General features: G+C 44.0%; 1 long non-coding RNA gene across 1 annotated transcript in view; it reads left to right on the top strand.

Annotated features, from left to right (window-relative positions):
• Positions 1 to 14378, top strand: part of LOC144693694 (uncharacterized) — a 41500-nt gene extending 27122 nt beyond the window's left edge. The window contains exon 3 of the long non-coding RNA XR_013579587.1: positions 14270 to 14378. This is a non-coding gene — a long non-coding RNA (uncharacterized LOC144693694). The remainder of the gene's footprint in view (positions 1 to 14269) is intronic.
• The last annotated feature ends 10653 nt before the right edge of the window (positions 14379 to 25031 follow it).

Here is a 25031-nt window from a genome sequence, read left to right on the forward strand (position 1 = left end):
GATGTTGAGATAGAAGATCGGCCATGATCATATTGAATGGTGGAGCAGGCTCAAAGGGCTGAATGGCCTACTCCTGCTCCTGGGGCAGAATATTGCCGTCGGCATGCAGTGGCGGGCCCCACACGCCAACGCATAAAATGACACGTGATGATGTCAGGTGTGCATCTCAACCTCATCGTGCGTCATCTTGATATTTCATTCGCCGGGCGCGCGCCAGAGGCGGCTGTGCACCCACCAAGCTATCAACGGCCTATTAAGGCCATTAAAAAAGTACTTAAGCTTGTTAAGAATGCTGCCTGTCCAACATTAAGGTTGGAGGGCAGGCAAAGAGCCCAAGCGGCCTTCACGTTTTTCAGGAAACCTCATCCACGGGCAGGATGAAGTTTCCTGAAGCTTTTATAAAATAAATAAATACATTTTCCCACCTTTGCAAACATTCTGGCATGCACAAACATTCAGGGGTTTCAGAATAACATTTGGCTGCCTTTATTCTCCTCATCTAAAAAGTTATTGGGTTGGCATTTGAGACTTGGATTAAACTCCAAATCAGGCTGATAGGATGAACATTCCCTCTCTGCTAACTTGTGTTCTGTGTGAAATTTTAACTAGCAAACACCTACTGTATCTTATTCCATTGCTAATCATTCGAAAGATGATTTGGTCCCAGCGGAAACCAATTTATAATTGCTCATCATCAACCAAATTCTAAATGGTAATAAATAATCTCAACCCAGATACATAAGGATAGAAATTAATGTGGAAAATGGAAAACATATGCTTTTATTCTCCTTTAGCTGGTTGAAGAACATAGTTGGCATTGAACAGCTTGACAGTAGCTGACCTAAGAGTGTTTAATGGTGAAACCTGAGAGTAAAGATTATGGTTGATGATGTCGCATACATATGCTTAACATATACCAATTTTTTCTCTGTCCTACCTTGCATGTATTGGGTAACCGCTGCATTAAGATAGTAGAGATAGAGAGGAACTTGGTGCAAGTGTTTTGAATGTTTGTATGGGACCAATGACAATCAACATTCCTACCCATTTGGTGTCCAGAGCACAAGATATAGTTTTATCACCCTCCTGGGTATAATATATAAAAAATGCAAATATTATATTTAGAAACATGCTGCCTCATTATCTTGACAGCTCTGGTGTAACTTAGTTAACACTCCATTTGTGTGGTGAATGTGTTAGAAACCAGTCAGCATGACTAACGCACTGTGTGAGAACATTCAAAAGGTGGCCTGATAGTTTTATTTCCTGTGAAATTGCTGTTAATAATTTCAAATTAGCACTGTATGAGATCTCACACACAAAAACAGAGTCTGGTTTTGACTATTTAAATGACAGAAGAAATGTCTATTTTATGGAGTTAACGTATGGCGGAAGAAATTATTAACCGATGGAACACTTATCATTGTGAGCTTGCCATTTTGTCACAGCAACAAAAATCCAGCAGCCCTTTGCAATATATCTGCAATAATTAGTTTTCAATGGTTCACAAGATTGCATGTCAGATAATAACAAAGATGGTGCACAGGATTTTGGTTGGGTGTGGGGGGTGGGGGGTGCTGCAGGAAATCATTGAACCACAAGCAAGAAAATACAATTAAATGAAGAGCCCCCCGCACCCCCTATCCCACCAAAGTGCTGGTAACCTTTGTAAAAGAGCAGAGGCACTTTGAAGGCAAAGGGCAGAAATCTAAAATTCAAATGCCAACCTGGTAACATTTATCTGACAGAGTGAATTCTGTCTTGACTACTCAGAAGATGTGGAAGCATATTTGAATGAACTTGCAAGACTTAAAGAAGGGAAAAGTGTCGGAGCAGAGAAGTGTTGAGGCAGATCAATATCTAGAGTTCTGTAGCAAAGTAATACTTTGAGTTCTAAAATAAATAGTTAAAGTGTTGGTAGATTTGAGAGCTAGAATGTTGAAGCAAACTAAAGCCGGAGAAGGAGAATGACAGCTAGAACAGTAGGGCTGGGGTGCTTGGGTAGAACTGGGATGAGAGTGTTGGTGGGATTATTGGTTAGAATGCTGAAGAATGATAATAGAGTACTGGAGTGCAGCAGCAGTCAGCACATTGGGGACTTAATTACAAGAGCAAGGATGTATACTGTGGTGGTAGGCCCCAGAACACTGTAACAGAGCGGTGCCAAAGTTCTGTCCAAAGTATTGGGTTAGAGTCGGTGCCAAAAAATGAGAGCAGAGTTGTTCCAAGAGTACTGGGGCAGAGCTGGAGCTAGGGTACATGGTTGATTAGGGGTCTCTCCGCCATCTCCCTGTCATCTTGCAGACCCAGAGGCACTGCAATTGCAGTCCCCATACCTGTTGCAGCCTTTGTATGGACAGGTCACCTAACCCTCTTCGTTCCCTGTAAGGATGAAGCGACACTCCATGCAAAATCCAGAAACTTCCATCTCCAAGAAAACTCCAGAGTACTCCCAGAGACATTTCACTCACAGAAATTCTTCAAAATCACTTTATCTGCAAGTTGGCTGCTTGGCCTATTATTAATGCCAGTGCGGTTCCCACCTTGCAGCTATTAATGTCTGATCTTTGGCAGGTAACATGCAGATTAAGGGAATGGAACTGTGTGGTCTAAACTTGGAAAATGGGTATCATATCAGATGGTTGAACCGTCAAACATCATGATAGGATGATTTCTGACCCTCTGGTGCATGCAGGAGACAACCTTAGGGTTGCCCTTCTGAAGATGGTGCATCATGCGAGCCACACCAGAAGCTATTGGTCACTGCTGCTTCCAGCAGCACTACTGATTCAAAGTTTATGTCCAGGGTGCTGGGGCAGTGTAAAGCCAGAACATTGGGGCAAAGTAGGGACAAGTGTGCCGAGGCAAAGTAGAGACAGAGGCCAGGATTTTACCACCCCACCACAGCAGCCGGGGTGTAATATTGGGTGGAATGGCGAGTCACCATGCCCAACACCTACCCACGTTACATCAGCAGGGTACCAGTTAAGCCACTTGGCCAATTCAAGGCCTCTTCATGCCATCCTTGTACTTTACCAGTGGTGGGGTATGTGACAGTCATGCCACGTGGCGAGGCTGCCAAGTATACCCTGATGGCCTGACTGTGGTCTTGGGGGTCTCTGTGCCCCAAGGAGGCCCCTCCCACCCCAGTGGATAGGGCTTGGTCATCCCTCCAGCTTCCTGATCGAGGCCCCCCGCCACCCCTCAAAGGGACCTGCCTATCTGGTCCAATTGAGGCCACCTCGTTCAGCTATTTCTCTAACCTCCCTTGCTGCACCTTGTATGTGGACTAGCTGCAGTCCTATTGCTCCTGGTAGCACTGCTGGAACTGAAGGGCTGCCAGCCACCTGATTGGCCAGCAGCTCTTGGAAAGAGGACATCCTGTCTCAGGGGGTGGAAGCCATGACTTCAGACAACTAATTGCCTGATGAATGTAAAATCCAGTCATGGCTTCCAGGGCCAGTGAAGTCAGGCTCACCCTCGACTTTCCAGCCATTGGGCAGGACCACCACCTCCGCGTTAAATCCCAGCAAGAGTACAGGGGAAGACTTGAGCCAATGTATTGTGGATGAGTAGTGATGAGGGAACTGAAACATAGTAGGTTTCAGAATTAATGAGAAATTCAAGTCATGAACCACATGAAAACAGGATATTTGACAGCCTCTTTTGGTATTTACAATTTGCAAATAGTCTTAACCACATTTACAAACCCTTTTCTCAAATCTTTTTACTTTTTTCCTTTTCATTCATCCATCAAATCTAACCTTGAACATTGATATAGATTTTGCCTCTGCCAAGAAAGTGAATTCCACCTCATCACAACTCTCTGGGCGGAATCGTCCCAGATTGTCACAAAGTGCACTAGCGGGCGGGAAAACAGTCACTTTACCCACCGGCCGCAATGGCGGGCTTTGGTGCCATCTTGTCCCATTCCCACCTCATTACTTCGCTGGCCTCCAATTTGCCCGCCATGCCGTTATCTTGCCGCTTCCTCACGCATATTTAAACCGCAGCTGGGCATACACTTCTCTATGCTTGCAGCCCAGGAGGGCACTGGTCAAGGCATGGCCCCAAAAGCCAAGAAGAGTGCAGCCCGCCGATTCAGTGACCCATCCTCCGATGTCTTCTGGACACCGTGGGCGCCCGCTGTGATGTCCTCTACCCCCACTCTGGCTGCAGGAGGCCCACTGGCCTCACCACTCCGGCTTGGGAAGCAGTGGCAGAGGTGGTCAGTGCCAAAGCTGCACACAAGAAGTCAGCCAGCCACTCTAAACTCACACACTCACAAGGCCAACACACATCCATTGGCATCTCTACCATTGCCAACTCAAGGGACATCATCACCCAATCTCACACACATACCCTCAGATCTCCATCTGGCCTCATTTCCTCTGGAGACCACCTCCTCAGCCCTCACCATCTTGAGGCTATTTACACAGATCAACAGCCATCCCTCCACACACCCTGGGACACTCCCCTTCCCCAGTACAGTCCTCAACCTGCAGCCTCTTCCCTTGCCTGAGGCCACTTCTCCCCCTTCCTCAAGCAAACCTTAGCCCTGCAGCCATTGAAAAGCCACCCCCCGCCTTATGGCTGGTCTGATAGATAGAGATCTGCCCATGAGCCCCCCAAAAAGTGATGTGGTGCTGCCTGCGAAGCCTGGTGCTGATGACTGCGAGTGCTGCCCGAAGCAAGGTAGGCAAACAAGCCTCAAATTCCCAAGCAAAGTGCAGCTTGCCAGGTGCACATTGCTTATGCACAGTTGTGAAACACTGCCTGAGTGAACCAGCGTTGCGGGGATGATTCCAGTAAGCAGGGCTTGCAATGGGATGCTAAAGTATTGAAATTAAATTCCCGATGTGTGGCGACGGGAAACACGGCCTGCCATTGACTGGTGGAGCGGATGATTACAATCTGCTTTCACGACGGCATGAAACCGATTTTTGACCTTCTTGAAATATTGTCCATCCCCACCCCCACCCCCACCCCCACCCCCCCACCCTTCCATGACGCCCGAAGCCAACGGAGCTGGAAAATTCTGACCTCTGTGTAAAGACTTTTCTCCAGCCCTATGTTCGAAATTCCTTAAACTTGTTGCTATTGTCCTCTCACGCTTGACCTCACAACTGCTGGAGAGAAATAGTAGCTAAAAACTTAGAAGCAGAGATGAGGCCAGAATACAACTGAAAGCTGGTGCTTGAATGCTTAACTTTTCCTGGAAGTAAAGTCAGACGAGATGAAGTAATCGCTGTTTAAAAAAATAAAATCTTCAGACTTTTGTTTGGGGAATTTCCAAGCCAGTGCTTTCCCTCCATAATGAAATGTAGGCAAGCACCCACCCCACCAGAATCACCACCATCCCCCCCAACCCTGCCCACACCACTTTTCTCAAATATTAGTGTTCAATAAGATTCAGGGGTTAGACATTGCTGCAAAAAATCTATTAAAAGATTTCTTTGAAATTATTTTTAATAAGTAACTTGTTAAGATAGGTGTTGTTGGCCACACTTTGGAGGCTCTAAAATTCTACATTGACATGAGCAACAGACAAGGGAGGTGGTGTTAGTGGTAGACCAAGAGCTAAATGCTACAGTTAAACACGGCAAATTCAGAGAGAATGAAGAAATTCTGTCTTTAATCCAGAGGTCAGCAACCCTAGATATAAATTTTGACAAGATATTTTGCAGAGTTCAAATAATAAATCATTAAAAAGCAGCTTAATAAGGAATACTTGAAAGCAAAGCCATTTGTAAAGCTATTGCAATAATACAAAAGCAAAATACTGCAGGTGCTGGAAATCTGAAATAAAAACAAAAATAGCTGGAAAAACTCAGCAGGTCTGATAGCATCTGTTAACGTTTTGAGTCCGTATGACTTCATCAAAACAAAGGAAATATAGAAATGAGGTGAAATATAAGCTGGTTGAGGGGGGTGGGACAGGTAGAGTGGGACAGAGGGCTAGTGATAGGTGGAGGCAAAGAGATTGCCAAAGATGTCATAGACAAAAGGACAAGGGGGTGTTGACGGTGGTGATATTAGCTAAGGAATGTGCTAATGGTGACATTAAGGGTAGAAAGCAGGATGAGCAAGTGACAGATAGCCCTAGTGGGGGTGGGTGGGGGGAAGGGATCGAAATAGGCTAAAAGATGGAGATAAAACAATGGATAGAAATAAATTTAAAAACAATGGAAATAGGTGGGAAAAGAAAAATATATTTAAAAAATTATAAATTATTGCAAAAAGGGGGATCGGAAAGGGGGTGGGGATGGAGGAGAGAGTTCATGATCTGAAGTTTGTTGAACTCAATGTTAAGTCTGGAAGGCTGTAAAGTGACTAGTTGGAAGATGAGGTGCTGATCCTCTAGTTTGCGTTCCGCTTCACTGGAACAATGCAGCAGGCCAAGGATGGACAAGTGGGCATGAGAGCAGGGTGGAGTGTTGAAATGGTAAGTGACAGGGAGGTCTGGGTTATGCTCGTTGACAGACTGAAGGTGTTCCACAAAGCAGTCACCCAGTCTGCGTTTGGTCTCTCCAATGTAGAGGAGACCGCATTGGGAGCAGCGAATGCAGCAGACTAAATTGTGGGAAGTGCAAGTGAAATGCTGCTTCTCTTGAAAGGAGTGTTTGGGCCCTTGGACGGTGAGGAGGGGGGAAGTAAAGGGGCAGGTGTTGCACCTTCTGTGGTTGCATGGGAAGGTGCCTTGGGAGGGGGTTGAGGTGTAGGGGGTGATGGAGGAGTGCACCAGGGTGTCCCAGAGGGAATGATCGCTGCAGAATGCTGCCAGGGGGGTGAAGGGAAGATATGTTTGGTGGTGGCATCATGCTGGAGTTGGCGGAAATGGTGGAGGATGATCCTTTGAACGCGGAGGCTGGTGGGGTGATAAGTGAGGACAAGGGGGACCCTATCATGGTTCTGGGAGGGAGAGGAAGGTGTAAGGGCGGATGCGCGGGAGATGGGCCGGACACGGTTGAGGGCCCTGTCAACCACCGTGGGTGGAAAACCTCGGTTAAGGAAGAAGGAAGATATGTCAGAAGAACTGTTTTGGAAAGTGGCATCATCAGAACAGATGCGACGGAGGCGAAGGAACTGAGAGAATGGGATGGAGTCCTTACGGAGTGTGAGGAGCTGTAGTTGAGGTAGCTGTGGGAGTTGGTCAGCTTGTAATGAATATTGGTGGCCAGTCTATCACCAGAAATTAAGATAGGTCAAGGAAGGGAAAGGAAGTGTCGGTGATGGACCATGTGAAAATGACGGAGGGGTGGAAATTGGAAGCAAAATTAAAACTATTACATTGTGGATTTTAATTTTTTTTCGAATGCAAAAATACAAACAATTGTTGGCTAAAGATATTTAAAGTGACGTCTCGTGTGCTACCCCGCATAGTCTGTTCCTTTAATAGGATTAATGTTGTCAGATTAGATTCTGTTTCTTTACACACATTAGTCAGCAGGCAGCTGCAGTGGGATTTTCCCAAATTAGGACCAAATATAAATACTTCTGGGTTTCACACAGAATAGTGGCAAACATTGCAACACACTTAGGCAGTTCAGCTTCATACTTTTTATAGACTAATGCAGAGAATGGAACTTATATTTAGTTGCACTCATGTGCAGGTCACATGGAAAGTCAAGCTGAGTGGTCATAAAATGAGTATCATTATATTGTAAGCCGATACCAAGAGGACAGCAGAGGAAAACTTAAAAGTTAAGATCCCATCTATAGTATTGAGTTCATAGCCATTTAGCCTGGTACCATTGTGAGAGTGACACAGGCTGCAGTAGTTCAAGGAGAAGCACCAGCCTGCAGAGATGGGCAACGATTGCCAGCTTGTCAGCATCTGCCATATCATTTAAATATATTTTTGTAAAACAGTCCCTGAAGCTAGGTTTAGTGAACTCAATGTCCAAAGACGGAATTTTACCGGCTCCATGTTGACGGGCTTGGAGGCCGGGGTTTGGGGGAGGAGGGTGGTGAGGAAAGTTAAAATGGTGGGAGAATGCTTCAGAGCAGAAACCCAGCCTCTTCCCACCACCTGAGCAAATTTCCTAAGGGCAGTTGGGCAGCAGGATCAGGGATGTGGAGAACAGCAGTGGGGCAAAGGTTGTTAAGCAGATTATTGACAGCGATTTTAAAGTGGATTTTTAATTTTCACTATGATGCACTGGTCCACGGAGCAGAGCTGTAAAACAGGCAGGTTGAGGTCCAGTTAAGCAAAGGATTGAAAAGTTGGAGCCAAGAATTACACCATGTAAGCTTATATTGGAGGGCAATTCTTGGAAGGGTGTCTCCCAGGTCCACTTCAGCCCGTGCAGGCAGTGCTAGTGGGTTGAGAGACTCTGAGCCTTGAGGGCTCCAATGCTCGACGGGTAGTGTGCACTCAGATTTTAACTCCTCCAGTGAGGCGGAAAGTGGGAGTAAGAGACAGGTTCAACCAAATGGACTGTGACAGCCTGAGGAGCATTAGCTCCTTGAGGGTGTGAAGAGATGCAGACAGGGGGACAGGAGCACATAGGGCCAATAATGCAGGCCATTATTTGTAGAAGTTGCTACCCAGTTGAAAGGACTTACAGACAGAGGCTTAGCTTCATGGAGATATTGGAGGACCAATGTCTCTGAAGACTGTCTGCCTAGGCAGAGTGTAGTGAATACAAGAAGAGGAAGAGCTGAGACCACCAGGATGTGCTGGTCATCCGTAGCCTGTGGTAGTGAAGGTGGCCGTGTGCTCAATTTTATACCTCTGGATAATTCCAGGGAACATCTGGAGGGATCTGTGGAATTTCCCAGTCAGCGGCTCATCACTGCTTTAGGCAGGTGACGGATGCCCTGGCAATACATCAAATATTGCATAGGTCAGGCCAGGAGGGTGAATAGATTTGGGAGCCATTGCTGGATTGCTTCAAGTGCAGGGGGTAATTGGCTGCACACATGTGGCCATCAAAGCTGCCACAGAGCAGCCAAGGAGCCTTTATCACCAGGAAGGGGGCCCACTCGCTGAATGTTCAATTAGTCTGCGACTACTGTGAAAGTATCCTGCAGGTGTGTGCATGGTTCCTGGGTAGCTGCCATGTGTCGTACATCCTGAGACAGGCCCAGGTGCTTCAGCTTTTCTGGTCATCTGATCACTTTTGGGGATGGATCCTGGGTAACAAGAGATATCCACTAAAGATGTGGCTCCTTCCACTCTGCAGTACCCATCACTGATGCAGAGAACACCTTCAACGACTGCTGTGTGACTACAAGGGCCACGACTGAACAGGCCGTCAGGCTTCTGGAAATGAAGTTCAGATCCCTGGATAGATATGAAGGAGCCCTGCAATACTCCCTAATCAAGGGTCTCACATTTCGTGGTGGGATGCTGCACTCTGCACAACCTGACAGAGGTAGTTGCATTGAAGACAGATGACCTCTTTGAGTGTGCTGTCTCATCCGCTGAGCATGAAGAGTTGGAGGAGGGTTGAGACCAGATAGCCAATGGAAAAGCATCCAAGTGTCCAATGTCAACAGGCATTGACCTGTGTGCTAGGGAGACATGCAATGTGCTCATATGGCACACATTTCTCTTTTGAACACCACTAGAGATGATTTAGTTTTTTCCCTGAGGTAGCCTTGGTGGCCTTTCCAAGCTTACCATCTCATTGACCCCATGAATACGTCATTACAAGGGCTACATTCACCAATGCCTTCATTCTGTGCACAGCTTTACATGCCCCCTATCTCAAGTGCTAACTATCTAGCAATGGTCCACTGATGCAGAAATGAACATACAAACCGTTAAAAAAATTATTTACAAGACCCATGCTTCTAAAGTGTTGACATTCAGCATAAAACAGTGAGGCATGTACTACTAGATGATTTATGCAAAAGCTTTCAGGAACTCTTATATTGTGCATTCTAGGTTCCAGCAGTTGAAGTGGAGGTAGGCTGCTGCCTTTTCTGCTCCAGTGCATGAGATGGCTATGGTGGTTGGCATCTGGGTGCCTGAGCCCGAGAGGGGACTAGCATCCATGCAGGTGCACCCTCTGTCATCGGAGCTTCATGCAGCATTCATGTCACAGTTGTTGAGGCCGAGGACCCACTGTCAATGTAAGGAGTGACTTGAGTAGATTCTCCAGAGGCTTCAGACAATTGCTCATCAATCTTTTCAAGGCCCACCTGCCTTTCCCTACATACCTGGACTGTTGAGCACCTGGCAATAAATCCAAGTGCCAAGTGGCCATCTCGCCTGCCCAACGCTCAACACAACTCACGAATGAAACCTTACTGTGGAGGTCAGTGCACACTTCCTGCATCCAGAGTGTGCTCTGCTGCATGTGGTCCTTCATGAGAAGATCGCCACTCTCCCAATGGAAGAAGCCAAGAACTCACACGCCAGAGACATGCCGCCACTCAGGGCATGGATGGACGACACCATTGATTTCACCTGAGAGTGAACAGCATCTGGGAACTCTGACAGATGTGCACACATCTCACACTACTCCTCCAACACCTGTCGCTTTGTTGTTGGTTCCAGAGGTTTGCCATCTGAATGAAGCTGAGCATCACTGCACCTGTCCTCAATCCTCTGATGGGGAGTGGCTGGAGCTATCACTGCCCCTGTTGCTTGCTCATGTGCATCTGTGCCTGGCTTACCAGTTGGTGCCACAAATTCTAACCTTGTGTAAATGCACATCAGCTAGAGAGCATCTGCACTGGTGGAGGATGTGCTAGTATGATGTGAATTGCCTCCTCAGATGGCATATCACCCTCTGAGGATGTTTGGACTCAAAGCACACTGCAGCTTGATGGGCATGCTGTCATTATTTTGAACAAAGCTCCTCGCAATCATTAATGTCAATTCTGCTGCACTTCAAAGTGTCTTTGAAGAGTTTTCTATGTCCTCATTTGGAACGCTGGCCATTTGAGAGTTGAGAAAACAGGACCTGTTGGGGGAAATGCTTTTTGGCCATCCAGCTTCAATGTCCAGTGCATCATAGTCGAATGCCTGTGGAGCCGTCTTCAAGAAGGACACTAGCGTTTATTTGATGGTATTCCCTTTGAATCCTGAGGATACGGCACACGTAAGCATGAGAAGTCCCTAGGAGACCGATGCTAACCCACGTGTCTCTCTCTTTCATCCTGCAGGAGGAGTACGTCAGGAACATGGAGCCTGGTGAACTAGCTATATGTTTCATGGCTTACTGAGACCAGAGACAAAGGAGAAGAGAGTGACAGAGGCACCTGGCTGGGCAGAGGAAGAAGCAGCACCCTTAGCAAGAAGGGGCAGCTGGGGCTCTTGTGCATGGTCCTGTAGATCCACAGATAGACCCAGGGTCTATAGACGCTGCCTTTCATTTTTGCAGATGACCGAGAACCAGTGTCGCCAAAGACTGTGTATGCCTAGGGAACTGATCAGTCACATCTGCCAGCTACTGCAGGATTTGGCGCCATGGGGACATGGAGGGCATCCACTGCCAGTGGCTGTGAAGGTGACCATGGCATTCCTTTCAGGGCTCCACTGGTAACCTGTGTGGGATCTCGCAAGCCTCCACCCACAAATGCATCCAGGAGGTTACGGACGCCATCTTCACGAAGGCACACAAATTTGTTCAATTCGCCCAGGATCAGGAAAACCAGGAAGCAAGAGTGCTGAGATTTGCCCAGATTTCATACTTCCCCCAGGTGCAGGGTGCCAATGACTGCACTCACGTGGTGCTTAGATCTCCATGGCAACAAGCAGTCAACTACGTCAACCACAAGGGCTTCCACTCGCTGAATGTTTGGCTGGTGTGCAACAACCACAAATGCATCCTACAGGTCTACGCATGGATCCCAAGGAGTGTCCATGACTCCTACATTCTCAGCAGGTCTCAGATCCCTGACATCTTCCAGGGTCCACAGAGGCTGCAGGGTTGGCCCCTCGGGGACAAGGGCTACCCACAGCGGACATGGCTGATGACACCCGTGTGGCAGCCTCAGAGAGCAGCAGAGAGAAGGTACAAGGAGACGCATGTTGCAACTCACACTTCGATGGAGCAGACCATTGGGATGCTGAAAATGAGGTTTCAACGCCTGGATCGGTCCAGTGGAGCCCTGCAGTACAGTCCACAGAGGGTGTCATGCATTGTCGTTGCCTGCTATGCCCTTTACAACCTGACGCTGCAACAGGGAGAGGAGTGGCTGAGGAGGAGATGGAAGTGCTGCACTTCTCCTCCAATGAGGAGGACGTTGATGGGGATGAGGGTGAGAAGGCCTTTGAAGGCGAGGATGACGGCGATGAGGACATCGCGTGGCCCAGATGAGGCAGGCACACTTGAGAGACACTCATAGCCGCTAGATTAATGGAGGATGATGACAATATGCAGTGAGGAGACAGCATAGATCCTTATATTACATCTGTGAATGTTTGACTCCTGTCTGGCTGATAACAGCGCACATACCCTCTATGATAAGGCTCCTGTCATGGAGACACAGTGGATGCCCATAGTCCCTACATTCCAGGAGGATGATGACGACATTCAGTGGGGACAGTCCATAGATCCTCACATAGCTTATGTGAATGTCTGACTCCTGTCTGGCTGAGGGCAGCTCACTTGAGCTCTGTGAACAGCATCATATCATGCAGTGGGGAAACTTTAACTTCTCCTAATTCCATGACATCCTTTGTGAGCTGAACCCTTCAGGACCAGACTGTCACATGACACAGATGCTGAAGAGATGGGGGCCAGCCGCACCTCAAAGGTGCTGAGAGCACACAGAGAGAATGATGGAACTCTGTGCCGCCGGCCCAGGACATTCTGGCAGCAATGATAAGGCCCATCGTGATACAGTCATGACTGATGTGTCCGGTGACAGTGAAGGTGCACCATTAGTGTGCTGGGAAGGTTGCACGAAGCACAGGAAGAAGGCCCTGGACTGAGACACGTAATGAGGCAGGACAGGCCAGGAATGGGACGATACAACGCAAAAAGCCGCCATTGTGGCCGACGGGTGAAACGTCCTTTTTCCCTGCCCGTTACCGCACTTTGTGCAAATCTGGGATGATTCTGCCCCTAGCCTTAGTACTAGTGACCATGACAACTATCATCGATTGTTGTAAAAACCCATCTGGTTCACTAATATCCCTTTAGGGAGGAAAATCTGTCATCCTTACCTAGCCTGGCCTACTTGCGACTCCAGGCCCACAATAATGTGTTTGACTCTTAACTGCCCTCTGAAATGGTCAAGCAAGCCATTTAGTTCAATGGCAATTAGGGATAGATGCTGAGGCCCCCACATTCCATGAAAGAATTAAAATAGGTCTGTATGAAGGCTGCTGATTGCCCTTTAAATATGGCGCCTTCCTTTGATATGCAGGAACTTCCTGTTGGCCCCTACCTTTTATTGACAGACTCCCCCTGCAGCCCAGCCATTAATTGGCTGCAGATGGGAAAATGCCTGAGGATGTGCTGTATCCTCCTGTGTGGCTGCTTGACCTGAATTTAATCCGGCATCGGGACTTTCTCTCAATTGGGAATATCCTGCTTCAATTCTTTCTGAATGACTTGCTTTTCTCTAATTTTTTCCTGCCTGTCCTTTTTCTGAAGGTATTAACGCTTTTGCCAGGGTTTGGTTGACTTTTAATTTGTTTTGTGTAATGGCCTAGCAAGCCACTCAGCTGTATCAAACTGCCCCAGCAGGAGGCCCACCAGGAATGCTGTGAGATTATGAAAGGTGCTATAAACGCAGGTCTGTCTTTCTTTTTATTGCTGAGTTTTTCTATTCTACTTAAAATCAAACTACACTTGCTTCAAAAATGTTACACGGTTGTTTACCACCATCGAGCAGATACTACAATCTTAAATTTGCCTGGTTAAAACCCTTGTGAGGAATTTTTTGTAACAGGCTCACTTCCTGTGTTGCCCGGAAATCTGGCTACTTGTAGCAGTAAGAACTTTGCAATAAGTAATTCTGTTTTGCTCGGGGATGAGGGCGATATTCTTAAAATAATTTATGTATTTTTCTAACGAAGATGCTTTGACATGACTAACATGCCTGATGTTGTGAAAGTCATTGACAATGGCTGCATAGAAACACCATTGGAATGAACTGTCAAATGCATTTCAATACCCATCTTGCCCCTTTAAGTAAAAGCCAAGGAATTGGAACCATGCCAATAGTTACATGTTTCCTGGTCTGATATCATATGGAGCCTGGGTGTGATTTAACGTTTCTTACAAGAATACGTATTTTTTATCTTTGCCTTTTTTCCACACTCCTCGATGTGTCATACTTTATTTCCCTCCTCGAACAGGAAATCCCCCAATGTACCGTCAAGTATAAAAGGACTGACTAACTCAGTAGACACAATAAAGGACTCCAGCTGACTGAGCATACTGAGTGAATAGACAAAGTTACAGTCTGTTGAATGCTTCACTTCTTCAACAACATGCGCCTGAAGGTTGCTGTGATCCTGGTTCTCTTCTCTGCTGTCTCAGTCTTAAGTAGACGTTGTAAGTTGCTGTATTTATTTCTAAATACATAGCCTTGTGACTGATGTCTTGGCGATTAATGATATTTTGTCCTCATGCCCTGTGGTTTGTAGTGCAGTTGTGTAGGGCTGGCCAGGCACAGTAATACAGTACAGATGCTGTGCAATGCCAGTACAACAAGCAGGCAGGCAGATAAGCACCCAAAGATTATTATTAATGTAAAGTAACTACTTGAGTTTAAAGTGGGTGACAGGGTATAATTAAGTATATAAAACAGCTTGAGTCAACCTTGAGTCATTGATAGTGTATTTAATGAAGCTTTGAGTAGAGATAAAGAGATCTTGGACATTAATGAACCTATTGAGTTCACTGTGAATAAGAGATATGAACATTGTGTGGCTAATGTTGTAGATCCTCCATTAAAAGACTTGACAACAATGGTCTTTCAGAGTGGTACAGTAAGCAGCTGCATGATTTTTGTTATTGACTGAATTAGTATTCACAGTATGAAATAATATTTGAAATGTATTTGACAAAACTTAACTAAAATAATGCTTGTTGTTTCAGTCCAAGGTCCCGGAATGGTTTCCACAAACTGCTGCACCAAGGTGTCCCGAAGGGTGATTCCATTTCAGGTTACACACTACAGGACACAGCCAGGGTTGTCTCCCTGCGTTGAAGCCATCATGTACGGAACTATTCTATTTTTTCTATCCAGAAATCTGTCCACCCTGAATGAGTTTTTGTTAACTTTTCTGACAATTTATCCATTTCAATTCATTTTAAAACAAAAAAACTTTTGATGATTTTCAATTTCTGGAGCTCCAATCTTTAGAGAAGGTTTTCTAAAAACCTTTTTGGATTACTTAGAGGGTGTAAGAGTTAAATTCTTATCAAACATTGAGCGGATTTTTGTAATGATTACAAGTGAAAGAACATTACGAGCTGACCTACTCTTAAAATGAACATTTATACAAGGGATGAGATTAGCCAACAGTGAATGCAAAACATTTGCTTATTATGTGTTACAAACACATTTGGATCAGATTAACTGAAAAACACTGATTGTCTAAGGATTGATTCAAGTATATTGACATGCTTAGACCATTTTTAACCCATTTTCCAGTGGTCTATAATGTGGTTCCTTCTGCTCTCTTTCAGATTTTACACTGTGAAAAAAGGACCTCTCTGTGCTGACCCGAAAGCACGCTGGGTATCAAGAAAGATTAGTGAGATTAAGTAAGTAGTGCTAATTGTGAAGTGAGTTAGTACAATTGTAAATGACTATTAAGAAGGTCTAGGTAACATAAAGAGTAAAGCCTACCCTAAATATTAGCCTAAAAAACTATATTGCAACATTTTTATACATTATATTTATCTCTTACATATCCATCCATCCATAATTACCTATAGTCCACGAGGGGCTGTATGCCTCTCTCTCTGTTCCCTGTAATTCTGCACACCGTTGTCATTCTACCTTTCATTCAGTTTCAGATGTTGTCCTTCTCTGACCTGGCCTGTTCTTTCCTGATGTTACACCTTCTACTGCCACCAAAATTAGACTCTCACCCCACCTTTTTCAGTGGCCACACTTTCTCAATTTCCACTTCTTCACTTCAGCTAAAAGCCCATGAGATGCTGGTATTCTGATTTTCCTGTGGGCAAAATATATATTTTATTTATATATATTTTTATACTTGCAGTTTACAGTGGCTGTTCCATTGGAATGGATCAATAAATTTGCAATTAGATCGGGTCATTGCAGGCACGATAATGAGTAGAGATTCTGACTTTCTTTAATAGTCGTATCATCTCAACTGTGAATGTCAGTTAAGTCCATTGGACTCAGTATTTTTTACTGAGTATTAGCAGTGTGCGATATGATAACGACAGAATAATATTGTGTATTTCACAGGAAGCTACGTTAATTTGTTCTTGTATGGTGGAATTATAAGGAAAGTGAAAGATTAGCACTATTATTAATAGTATTATTCATTACATAAATGTACTGATTGAAATATGTATTGAAATATGTATTTATCCACTCACAAATACTCAAAATGTCTTTTCATTAATGCCAGGGCGCAGAGTAACGGGGCCAATGTCAACTGAATTGCCTCCTGGAAGATTGAGAAAATAAGGAATCTGACATTTTCCTGTTGTTAAATTAGTTTATGTATATATTATATGTGTTGATGGGATGTGCTTGTCCAGAACAAAAATAAAAATACCTGGAAAAACTCAGCAGGCCTGGCAGCATCTGCGAAGAGGAACACAGTTAACGTTTCGAGTCAGCATTGCTTGTCCAGCATTTATTGCCCATCCCGAATCGCACTGTATATAAAACCATTTTGTGAATCTTAATTTATTTCCAGTGCCATTCAGGCAATGTAGCACTGTTCCAATGCTTTTTTCATTTTATTTCATAAATATGTAAATTTATACATTTATGTTATACTTTTTGTTGATGTTGAAATTATTTTTAGCAAAAAAATAAAAACAAACTTTCTCAAAAAGAATTTGAGTCTTCCTGTAATGTAAAGTAATAGGTATGTTCCTCTTTTAGACTTTATTCAAATGAATGGTAAATACCTGGCAGCAAGGATGGGAACTGGAGATTGTTTGGGGGTAGCGATCATTCAGATCTGAGGTCTGGCTTCCAATCCATTTAAAGATGTTGGATTTCAATGTGTACTCTCTAAGCTAGGTATAATATCCCTGTGTAAAAGAATCTAGGGCAATCTTCACTTATTTTCTGCAGGTGGATTCCACAGCCCAATATTAATCTAAAAACTGGCCCTCGATTGATAATTAAGTAGGGCATATTGGGAAAAGATTTTGTCTGGTTACTACATCTTGGCAGCATCATAAACATAGTGGGGAAATTTCCCCTGATTTATATTTTTAGCAGAAATGTAAGCATGTTCTTTTAGAGAAGATTGGAGGTGTGGAATTAGAGGTACGATAGCAAATTGGATTGAAAATTGGTTAGAGAGGAAAACCAACAGTCGGAGTTAAGGTCAGTTTTTTGAGTTGGCTGAAGTCGGTGGCAGTGCCCAACAGAAGGAGGAGGCATTTTATTCAGGGATATGCACTGCTTTGGCAATGCACTTAGTGTTAATGCTTGAAGCAGAGCCATGGGAGTACATTTCCTCAGACTTATTTCAACTCTAATGCTGTATATTCCCGTGAAGTGTGGTGGAAGCTGCACATAAACTGAGTTCCAACTGCACTTTCTCAAGAACCTACAACAGTGGAGCAGGAGCTTCAAGGAAATGCTGAGCCCATGTCAATTAAGAATAGATTAAACAGGTAGCTGAAAGAAAGGGTATGAAAACAAGCACATGAGGTTAGGATTACTATTCATGCATAGAATAAACACCAACAAGGACAGGTTTGAGTTGAATAGCCTCTTTTGGTGTTGTAATTTCCAGTTAACTCTGTGTAATTTTATGAAAGGCTTACGATATCCCACTAACACATAGCAACCAGAGGAGGCATTTGCCCAAGATTAGTACAATGAAGAGCAAGCTTTATTCCACATCTTGGTGTCCCTCTGTCACTATAATGCTTAGAGTGGTGTTCTCTGCTACATGGAGATGAATTGATTCTGAGAAGTGTGACGCATCAGGAAAACCTCATTAGTAAATCAGCCTGAGGTTAGACTTTCAAACGGCGTCATTTTCTAAAGGTGTCAATAAACCCCCACATAACACAGAAAACCAGTAAAATCACTATGGTGACTGGAGAAAGGCAATGGCCAGGATTTTCCCGATTGGGAGCGGGCAGGGGCGAGCACAGAGCCAGTTGCCGCCCACGATCAGCTCCGCACTGCCATTTTACGCAGGTGGGCCAATTAAGGCCTGTCCAGCATAATACGCAGCCGGTAGTGCTCAGCGCTACCTGTGCGGGCGGGGAGGTGCAGGGGAGAGTTGGGGCCAACGCTCTTTCGCGCATGCATGTGAAAGAGCGCAGCAATCTCCCTGAGGCACGAGCTGCCTCAAGGAGATTGAATGGACATTAAAATAATTAAAGAATTGATTAAAAAATTTATTTAAACGTGTCCCCTCATGTGGCTGTGTGGGGACAAGTTTTTATGTTTATGAAAACTAATTTATTTATTTATTTAATAAAAGCTTCAAGAAACCTCATCCTGCTCGTGGGTGAGGTTTCCTGAAAAACGGGAAGGCCGCTCGGGCTTTCTGCCTGCCCGCCAACTGTAAGGTTGGACGGGCAGCGTTCTCATGTGGCTCAATTGATTTCTTAATGGTCTTAATAGTCCGTTTACAATTCGGCGGGCGCGCAGCCAACTCTGGCGCGCACCCGCCGAACAAAATATCGTGATGGCGCGCAATGACATCAGGATGCACGCCCAGCGTCATTTTACGTGTTGGCATCTCGGGCCCACCCCCGCACGCCGACTGGAAAGTTCTGCCTAATGTTTAGGTTTATGTGTTCTCTCTTAGAGGTGAAGCCATGTTGGTAATTCTGAACATGTTCAGTTCCAGCAATGCCAGCTGACTGACTGTGCATGAAATTAGTCTAAGCAGCGCAAAACGGGCCCACAGTGACTCATCAGCCTATATTTCACTGTGTCTAATCTCCTTTCCACTGAAGTTCACAGGTTAAAGGCCAGAATTTTGACGTCGGCATGCGGGGGCGGGCCCGACAAGCTGATGCGTAAAGTGACACGCGGTGACATCAGACATGCGTCCCGACATCACCACGTGTCATTTAGATCTTTTGTTCGGCAGGCAAGCGCCGGAGGTGGCTGTGCGCCCTCTGAATTGTCAAAGGCCTGTTAAGGCTAATAAAAAAACTAGTTAAAGCAATTATCACAGCTGCCCGTCCACAGGCGGGATGAGGTTTCCTGAAGGTTTTATTAAATAAATAAATATTTTTTGCACAATTCATAAACACTTCCCAGTCCCACATGTGTAAATAATTTTTATGTTTCTTTATTCAAAAATTTCAGTATGAACTTGAAACGTTAACTCTGTCTTTCTCTCCACAGATGCTGTCAGACCCGCTGTGTCTTTCCAGCATTTTTTGTTTTTGTTTCAGATTTCCAGCATCCGCAGTATTTTGCCTTTATACTAACTTTTCGTGACTCATGTACTAGAACACCTAAATCCCTCTGCACCTCAGAATTATGCAGCCGTTTAAGTAATACTCCAGTTTTTTGTTCTTCCTGCCAAAGTGAACAACTTCACATTTTCCCACATTAAGCTCCATTTTCCAGATCTTTGCTGACTCACTCAACCTATCTATATCCATCTGCAACTCCTCATGTTCTCTTCACAACATACTTTCCTACCCAATTTTGTGTCATCTGCAAATTTAGCTAACATGTCTTCACTCTCATCAGCTAAGTCATTGATGTAAATCATAAAAAGCTGAGGCCCCAGCACAGACCCCTGTGCGACTCCACTGTCAATCCAAAAAACACCCATTTATTCATACTCTCTGCTTTCTGCCAGCCGGCCAATCTTCTATCCATGCTAATATGTTACCCACTACACTTTTATTTTCCATAACAATCCTTGATGTGGCACTTTATCAAATGCCTTCTGGAAATCCAAGTACAGTACATCTACAGGCTCCCTTTATCCACAGTGCATGTTACTCCTTTAAAAAATACTCCAATAAATTGGTGAAACATGATTTTCCTTTCACAAAACCATGCTGACTCTTCCTGACTGCCTTGAGCTCTTCTACATGCCCAGCTGTAACCTCCTTAATGATTGATTCTAATAACTTCCCCATGAAGGCATCAAACTAACTGGCCTATAGTTCCCTGTTTTCTGCTCCCTCCCTTCTTGAATATAGGTGTTATATTTACTACTTTCCAATCTGATGGAACCTTTCCAGAATCTAGTAAGTTTTGGAAAATTAACACCAGCGCATAGACTACCTCATTCACCACCCCTTTTAAGACCTTAGAAGGTAGTCCACATTGGGGCCCAGAGGCTTGTCAGCCCTCAACTCCATCAATTTGCTCAGCATAATTTCCCTAGTGATTTTTTAAAATGTTTTTTGCATCCTCTATAGTGAACACAGAAGCAAAATACTTTTATATTTTTTCTGCCATTTCCTTATTATCTACTATTAACTCCCCACTCTCTAGATGACCAACATTCATTTTGCTTCCTCATTTCCTTTTTAAGTACCTGTAGAAACTCTTGCTATCCGTTTTTACATTTCCAGCTAGCTTTCTCTCAGACTCTAATTTCTTTCTCCTGATTAACCTTTTCATCATTCTCTGCCTTCCTTTATATTCTGTCCAAACATCTGTCCTGCCACTCATCTTTGCGGAGCTTTATACTTTTTCCTTAAGTTTTATGCTTCCTTAACTTCTTTAGTTAACCACGGATGGTGGGTTCTCCCCTTAGAATTCTTCTTTATAGTAGGAATGTACTTATTCTGAATAATCTGAAATATCCCCTTAAATGTCTGCCACTGCTTCTCTATTGATCTATCCCCTAGCCTAGTTTCCCAGTTCACTTCAGCTAGCTCAGCTTTCATCCCTGCAAAGTTGTACTTATTCAGGTTTAATTTACTTGTCCTAGACCCACTCTTCTCCCTTTCAAACTGGATGTAAAATTCAATCATATTGTGGTTGCTGCTATCTAGTGGTGTCTTTACTCTGAGGTCATTAATTAATCCTGTCACATTACACAATACCAAGTCTAATATAACCTGCCCTCTGGTTGGTTCCAGAACATGCTGCACTAAGAAACTATCTCAAAAGCATTCTAAGAACTCCTCTTCCAGGCTACTACTGCCAATCTGATTTTTCCAGTTTACGTGTAGATTAAAATTATCCATGATTATTGCCGTCCCTTTATCACAGGCACACAATATTTCCTCTTGAATACTTTATCCTACATTGTTGCTACTGTTAGGGGGCCTGTAGACCCACTCCAACTAATGATTTCTTCCCCCTACTATACCTCATCTCTACCCAAACCGATACTACATCCTGATCTCCTGAACCAAGGTCATCTCTGACTATTGCAACAATGCCCTCTTTGATTAACAGTGCTACCCCTCAACCTTTACCTAGCTCCCTATTCTTCATGAATGCCATGTACCCCTCAATATTAAGGACCCAATCTTTGTTGTCCTGTAGTCATGTCTCCATAATTGCTATCAGATAATATTTATTTACTTTAATGTGGGCCATCAATTCATTTACTTTGTTATGAATGCTATGTGCATTCAGATAGAGAGCCTTCAGTTTTGTTTTTTTGTTATCTTTGTAATATCTAGTCTTGACTGTTGATGTATTCTTAGGTTTTTTCTCTCTGTCCCTTCCTGCCATTCTCTGACCTTTATTTCTCATATTACTATTTTGTTCTCCTGTCCTGACTCTACACCTTGAATTTCTACCTCTACCCAAACTTGATCCCTCACCCCTCTTGTTTAGTTTAAAGCTCCCTCTACTTCCCTAGTTATGCAATTTGCAAGGACCCTCATCCCAGCATGGTTCAGATGTAAACTGTCCCAATGGTACAGCCCCCACCTTTCCCAGTACTGATGCCAGTGCCCCACAAGCCGGAACCCACTTCTCTCACACTAGTCTTTGAGCCACGCGTTTGTCTCTCTAATCTTATTTGCCCAATGCCAATTGAGGTTCTGCTTCTTAATTTGGTACCTAGCTCCTTATACTGACTTTGCAGAACCTCTTTCCTAGTTCTACCTATGTCATTGGTACCTACAATAGTCACAACAACTAGACCCTCCCCCTCCCACAGCAAGTTCCTCTCCAGCCTTGAGCAGGTGTCCCAAACCCTGGTACTGGGCAGGCAACATAGCCGTCTGGACTCTCACTCTTTGCTGCAGAGAAGTGTCAATCCCCCTCATTATACTATCCGCTACTACCACTACATTCCTTTCTGCTCCTCCCGCTTGAACAGCTTCCTGTACCACAGTGCCATGGCCAGCCAGCTCATCTACCTTGCAGACTTTGCTTTCATCCACACAGGTTATGACCACTTCAAACCTGTTTGACAATTGCCAAGTCTGAGGCTCCTCCACTGCTGTCTGCTCAGTCCCATTACCTGCCTCACTGACAGTCACATGCTCCTGTCCCTCACTGCTGACCAAAACAGATAACCCTCTTCTAAAAGGTGTGACTGTCTTCTGGAACAAAGTATCCAGATATTTCTCCCCTCCCTTATGTTGCATAGTGTCTGCATTTCGGTTTCCAAATGAATAATCCTGATCCGGAATTCCTCAAGCTGCTTACACTTCCTGTAGACGTGGTTGTCATAGATCGCCTTGGCGTCCAAAAGCTCCCACATCCCAGAGCTGCAACATAACACCTGTCCCGTCATTCTAACTTATGTTATTTAGTTAATTTACTTTAATTAATTTCTTCCTATGTATGCTAGAATTTACTCTGTTTATTGAATGCTAGTACCACTGACAATGAAAGGTTATATGCTTCTTAATTACAAGGTATGTGTTTTAAATGTTTGTTTAAATAACACTGTTTTTATTGCTTTTTTAATCTTTATTATTTAATTTTAATTTTAAAGTTTTCAAATTTTGGTTTATTATTTTAAAGTTTTAGTTCTTTTCATTTATGGATCTACCTTAACTCACCTGTCCTAAGCTGGTTTCTTACACTGTCCCTTAGACTGAGCACTTACTGACCAATCAACTTACTAGCTTCCTGTGATGTCACAGCTGCTTCTTTCCCCCCTCCACCTGCATCTTCCCAGCTGCTGAAACAGTGAAGCAGCGTATTCCTCAGCTCCTGACTGTCTCCCGCAGGCCTGCACCGCTCCGACTGCCAGCAAGGTAGAACTCACTTGAATCCCCAGTCTGTATTTATAGGTGCATCTCAGCCCCTGACTGTCTCCTGCAGGTCTGCTCTACTCCAACTCCCAGCAAGGAATCCAGATCCCTTTGAATACCAACATTTCCAACCTTTCACCATTCAAAAAAAAAATTCTGCTTTTCTACTTTTTCTACCAAAGTGGATAACTTCACATGATATTCCATCTGTCAAGTCCTTGCCCGATTTATATCCGTTTGTGGTTTCTTTGTGTCCTCCTCACAGCTTACTTTCCACCTAGCTGTGTAACATCAGCAAACTTGAATATATGATACTCAGTACACTCATTAAATCATTGATATAGATTGTAAATAACTGAAGTCTAAGCACAGATCCTTGTGGTACCCCACTAGTTACATTCTGCTACCCCCAAAGTGACTCATTTATTCTCTGTTTTTTGTCTATTAACAAATTCTTACTCCATGCTAGCATATTACTGCCAAACCCATGCATGGGACCTAATTCCCTTTTTGTGTTGCAACCATTATCAGATCCTGTGATTCTAATTTTGTGTAATAAATCCTGTGAGTACCATAAGGACTATTTTTTAAAAAATACACTACTTCCCTGGTTCCCCCTTATCTACACTGCTGGTTATAAACTCAAAACATTCTAATAGATTTGTCACACTATTCCCCTTCATAAATCCGTGCTGACTCTGCCCAAACATGTTATCATTTTTTAAGTGCCCTGATATCATGTCCCAAGTAATATATTCTCTCACTTGTCCTAAACCTGATGTCAGGCTAACTGGCCAATTTCTCCTATTTTATCTCTCCTATCTTTTTTGAATTACACAGTTATGTTTGCTATCTTTCAGTCTGCAGACATCCTGGAAGATTAAAATGAATGCATTAACTTTCCATGTAAAAACCCTAGGATGTAAGTGATCAGGTCCAGGGGATTTGTTAGCTTTTGGCCCATTCATTTCTCTAGCACAGCATTCATCATTCTCCCTCTATATGAGGAGGATAGAAGTGTTATATACATTTTTGCAAGTAATAATGCAAGCCTAAGGACGCACTTAAGTTAAGATCTGAACCGATTACAAATGATTTAATTTGCAATGATGTTGGTGTAAAAAACACATTCAGTTGGAACTTCCATATTTGTGTTGCAATAATGGAGCCAACTGCAAAGCAAGACTTATGTATGCATCTTTAACAAGTTTATCCAACCACTTCTTTTTCACCACAGTAAATACAACACATCCACATAATGAGAAGGTGTTAAAACTCTGACCAATTGTGCAACATGTAAAAAAATTACAGTTGTGTGCGTCATTGACTTTAACTCTTTGATCTTGTAGATTATACACAGATGAGGACCTGTTCTGATCCTAATGCATCCTGGGTGCCAGAGAAGATCAATGAACTGCAATGACAAGATTCCTACAAGGTGGAAGTTGAAAACATTTGATCATTTAGTTCTACACATTTCATGTACTTGCTCCCCTACCACCACCAATTTATTTGAAAGATCCCAGAACTCAAATATGATAATTCAAAATTTGTTCAATGCACATAGGATCACACAAGATGTATAGCACAAAAAAAGGTCATTTGGCCCACAGCCCAGGCCAGTGCTCTACTTGAGCCTCCCCCTCTTTTCTCATCTAAATCCAACGTTATAACCCTCTATTCCCTTCTCCCTCATAGCTTGACTAACTTCTCTTTAAATGCATCTATACCCTTTGCTTCAACCACTCCCTGTGGTAGTCTTCCACAAACCGACCGCTC

This window comes from Cetorhinus maximus, chromosome 19 (assembly GCF_964194155.1).
Source record: "Cetorhinus maximus chromosome 19, sCetMax3.hap1.1, whole genome shotgun sequence".
In the NCBI taxonomy this organism is placed as follows: Eukaryota; Metazoa; Chordata; class Chondrichthyes; order Lamniformes; family Cetorhinidae; genus Cetorhinus; species Cetorhinus maximus.